This window comes from Varanus komodoensis, unplaced genomic scaffold (genome assembly GCF_004798865.1).
Source record: "Varanus komodoensis strain SLA01 unplaced genomic scaffold, ASM479886v1 scaffold2604, whole genome shotgun sequence".
Classification (NCBI taxonomy): domain Eukaryota; kingdom Metazoa; phylum Chordata; class Lepidosauria; order Squamata; family Varanidae; genus Varanus; species Varanus komodoensis.
Window position 1 is genome coordinate 3,802 of NW_025335686.1, and position 4,804 is coordinate 8,605.

Here is a 4,804-nt window from a genome sequence, read left to right on the forward strand (position 1 = left end):
CCCTTTTTTAAATAGCCTCCCAGACTTGGTTTTTTTGCACAGCTCAATAGTTCTTCCAATTCCCGGCCTTATGCAACCATCAAAATTGTACCTGGACACCTAGGTTTTCCAACCCGAACCCTAGCCTGGTGAAAATCCCTAACCCTACTATAGGGCAATTGTTCCATTCATAATAGTCCGATTTTTTAAAAAGCCTCCCAGACTTGGTTTTTTTGCACAGCTCAACATTGCTTCTCATTCCCGGCCTAATGCAACCATCAAAATTGTCCCTGGACACGTAGCTTTTCTAACCATAACCCTAGCCTGCTGCAAATCCCTACCCCTAATATAGGGCGATTGTTCCATTCAAAACAATGGGATTTTTTAAAAAGCTCCCCATACTTGGTTTTTTTGCTCAGCTAAACATTTCTTCCCATTCCTAGCCCAATGCAACCATCAAAATTGTCCCAGGACAGCTAGTTTTTCTAACCCTAACCCCAGCCTGGTGAAAATCCCTAACCCTAGTATAGGGCGATTGTTCCATTGAAAATTGTGCGATTTTTTGAAAAGTCTCCCAAAGTTCGTTTTTTTGCACATCTCAACATTGCTTCCCATTCCCGGCCTAATGCAGTCATCAAAATTGTCCCAGCACACCTAATTTTTCCAACCCTAACCCTAGCCTGGTGAAAATCCCTAACCCTAATATAGGGCGATTGTTCCTTTCAAACTAATGGGATTTTTTAAAAAGCCTCCCAGAGTTGGTATCTTTGCACAGCTCAACATTGCTTCCAATTCCCGGCCTAATGCAAGCCACAAAATTGTCCCAGGACGCCTAGGTTTTCTAACCCTAACCCTAGCCTGCTGCACATCCCTAACCTTAATATAGGGCGATTGTTGCATTCACAACAATGCCATTTTTTTAAAACCCTCCCAGACTTGGTTTTTTTGCAAAGCTGAACCTTACTTCCCATTCCCGGCCTAATGCAACCAACAAAATTGTCCCTGGACACCTAGGTTTTCTAACCCTAACGCTAGCCTGCTGCAAATCCCTAACCCTAATATAGGGCGATTGCTCCATTCAAAACAATGGGATTTTTTGAAAAAGCTCCCCATACTTGTTTTTTTTGCTCAGCTAAACATTTCTTCCCATTCCCAGAACAATGCAACCATAAAAATTGTCCCAGGACACCTAGTTTTTCTAACCCTAACCCTAGCCTGGTGATAATCCCTAACCCTAATATAGCGCGATTATTCCATTCAAAATAGTGCGATTTTTTATAAAGCCTCTCAGAGTTGTTTTTTTTGCACAGCTCAACTTTCCTTCCCATTCCCGGACTAATGCAACCATCAAAATTTTCCCAGGAAACCTAATTTTTCTAACCCTAACCCTAGCCTGGTGAAAATCCCTAACCCTAATATAGGGCGATTGTTCCATTCAAAATAATGGGATTTTTTAAAAAGCCTCCCAGACTTGGTTTTTTGCACAGCTAAATATTTTTTCCCACTCCTGGCCCAATTCAACCATCAAAATTGTCCCAGGACACCTAGGTTTTCTAACACTAACCGTAGACTGGTGCAAATCCCCACCCCTAATATAGGGCGATTGTTCCATTCAAAACACTGCCCTTTTTTAAGTAGCTTCCCAGACTTCGTTTTTTTGCACAGCTCAATATTTCTTCCCATTCCCCGCCTAATGCAACCATCAAAATTGTCCCATGACACCTGGGTTTTCCAACCCTAACCCTAACCTGCTGCAAATCCCTAACCCTAATATAGGGCGATTGTTCCATTCAAAACAATGGGATTTTTTAAAAAGCTCCCCATACTTGTTTTTTTGCTCAGCTCAACATCTCTTCCAATTCCCAGCCCAATGCAACCATCAAAATTGTCCCAGGACACATGATTTTTCTAACCCTAACCCTAGCCTAGTGAAAATCCCTAACCCTAATATAGGGCGATTGTTCCATTGAAAACAATGCCATTTTTTAAAAACACACCCAGAGTTCGTTTTTTTGCACTGCTCAACTATCCTTCCCATTCCCGGCGTGATGCAACCATGAACATTGTCCCAGGACACCTACTTTTTCTAACCCTAACCCTAGCCTGGTGGAAATCCCTAACCCTATTATAGGAAGATTGTTCCATTCAAAACAACGCTATTTTTTAAAAAGCTCCCGATAACTGGTTTTTTTGCACAGCTCAACATTTCTTCCGATCCCCAGCCGAATGCAACCATCAAAATTGTACCAGGACATGTAGTTTTTCTAACCCTAACCCTAGCCTGGCGAAAAACACTAACCCTAATATAGGGCGAATGTTCCATTCAACACTATGACATTTTTTAAAAACCCTGCCAGAGTTGGTTTTTTGTCACAGCTCCACATTACTTCCCCTTCCCGACTTAATGCAACCATGAAAATTGTCCCTGGACACCTAGGTTTTCTAACCCAACCCTAGCCTGCTGTAAATCCCTAACATTAATATAGGCTGATTTTTGCATACAAAACAATGCCGTTTTTTAAAAACCCTCCCAGACTTGGTTGTTTTGCACAGCTCAACCTTACTTCCCATTCCCGGCCTAATGCAACCATAAAAATTGTCCCTGGACACCTAGGTTTTGTAACCCGAACCCTAGCCTGCTGCAAATCCCTAACCCTAATATAGGGCGATTGCTCCATTCAAAACAATGGGATTTTTTAAAAAGCTCCCCATACTTGTTTTTTTTGCTCAGCTAAACATTTCTTCCCATTCCCAGAACAATGCAACCATCAAAATTGTCCCAGGACACCTAGTTTTTCTAACCCTAACCCTAGCCTGGTGAAAATCCCTAACCCTAATATAGGGAGATTGTTCCATTCAAAATAATGGGATTTTTTAAAAAGCCTCCCAGACTTGGTTTTTTGCACAGCTAAATATTTTTTCCAACTCCTGGCCCAATTCAACCATCAAAATTGTCCAAGGACGCCTAGGTTTTCTAACACTAACCGTAGACTGGTGCAAATCCCCACCCCTAATATAGGGCGATTGTTCCATTCAAAACACTGCCCTTTTTTAAGTAGCTTCCCAGACTTCGTTTTTTTGCACAGACCAACTGTCCTTCCCATTCCCGGCGTGATGCAACCATGAACATTGTCCCAGGACACCTAGTTTTTATAACCCTAACCCTAGCCTGGTGGAAATCCCTAACCCTACTATAGGAAGATTGTTCCATTCAAAACAACGCTATTTTTTAAAAAGCTCCCCATACCTGTTTTTTTTTGCACAGCTCAACATTTCTTCCCATCCCCAGCCGAATGCAACCATCAAAATTGTACCAGGACACGTAGTTTTTCTAACCCTAACCCTAGCCTGGTGAAAAACCCTAACCCTAATATAGGGCGAATGTTCCATTCAAAACTATGACATTTTTTAAAAACCCTCCCAGAGTTGGTTTTTTGTCACAGCTCCACATTACTTCCCTTCCCGACTTATTGCAACCAACAAAATTGTCCCTGGACACCTAGGTTTTCTAACCCTAACCCTAGCCTGGTGCAAATCCCTACCCCTAATATAGGGCGATTGTTCCATTCAAAACATTGCCCTTTTTTAAATAGCCTCCCAGACTTGGTTTTTTTGCACAGCTCAATAGTTCTTCCCATTCCCGGCCTAATGCAACCATCAAAATTGTCCCTGGACACCTAGGTTTTCTAACCCTAACCCTAACCTGCTGCAAATCCCTAACCCTAATATAGGGCGATTGTTCCATTCAAAACAATGGGATTTTTTAAAAAGCTCCCCATACTTGGTTTTTTTGCTCAGCTCAACATCTCTTCCAATTCCCAGCCCAATGCAACCATCAAAATTGTCCCAGGACACATGATTTTTCTAACCCTAACCCTAGCCTAGTGAAAATCCCTAACCCTAATATAGGAAGATTGCTCCATTCAAAACAATGCCATTTTTTAAAAACACTCCCACAGTTGGTTTTTTTGCACAGCTCAACTTTCCTTCCCATTCCCGGCGTGATGCAACCATCAACATTGTCCCTGGACACCTACTTTTCTAACCCTAACCCTAGCCTGGTGGAAATCCCTAACCCTACTATAGGAAGATTGCTCCATTCAAAACAACGCTATTTTTTAAAAAGCTCCCCACTCCTGGTTTTTTTGCACAGCTCAACATTTCTTCCCATCCCCAGCCGAATGCAACCATCAAAATTGTACCAGGACATGTAGTTTTTCTAACCCTAACCCTGGCCTGGTGAAAAACACTAACCCTAATATAGGGCGAATTTTCCATTCAACACTATGACATTTTTTAAAAACCCTCCAAGAGTTGGTTTTTTGTCACAGCTCCACATTTCTTCCCCTTCCCGACTTAATGCAACCATGAAAATTGTCCCTGGACACCTAGGTTTTCTAACCCTAACCCTAGCCTGCTGCAAATCCCTAACATTAATATAGGGCGATTGTTGCATACAAAACAATGCCGTTTTTTAAAAACCCTCCCAGACTTGGTTTTTTTGCACAGCTCAACCTTACTTCCAATTCCCGGCCTAATACAACCATAAAAATTGTCCCTGGACACCTAGGTTTTGTAACCCGAACCCTAGCCTGGTGAAAATATCTAACCCTAATATAGGGCGATTGTTCCATGCATAATAGTGCGATTTTTTAAAAAGCCTCCCAGACTTGGTTTTTTTGCACAGCTCAACATTGCTTCCCATTCCCGGCCTAATGCAACCGTCAAAATTGTCCCTGGACACTTAGCTTTTCTAAACATAACCCTAGCCTGCTGCAAATCCCTAACCCTAATATAGGGCGATTGTTCCATTCAAAACAATGGG

The 4,804-nt window shown here is 42.1% G+C and overlaps 1 long non-coding RNA gene across 1 annotated transcript in view; it reads right to left on the reverse strand.

Annotated features, from left to right (window-relative positions):
* Positions 1-2,281: 2,281 nt before the first annotated feature.
* Positions 2,282-4,804, reverse strand: part of LOC123025294 — a 7,319-nt gene continuing 4,796 nt past the window's right edge. The window contains exon 3 of the long non-coding RNA XR_006415097.1: positions 2,282-2,589. This is a non-coding gene — a long non-coding RNA (uncharacterized LOC123025294). The remainder of the gene's footprint in view (positions 2,590-4,804) is intronic.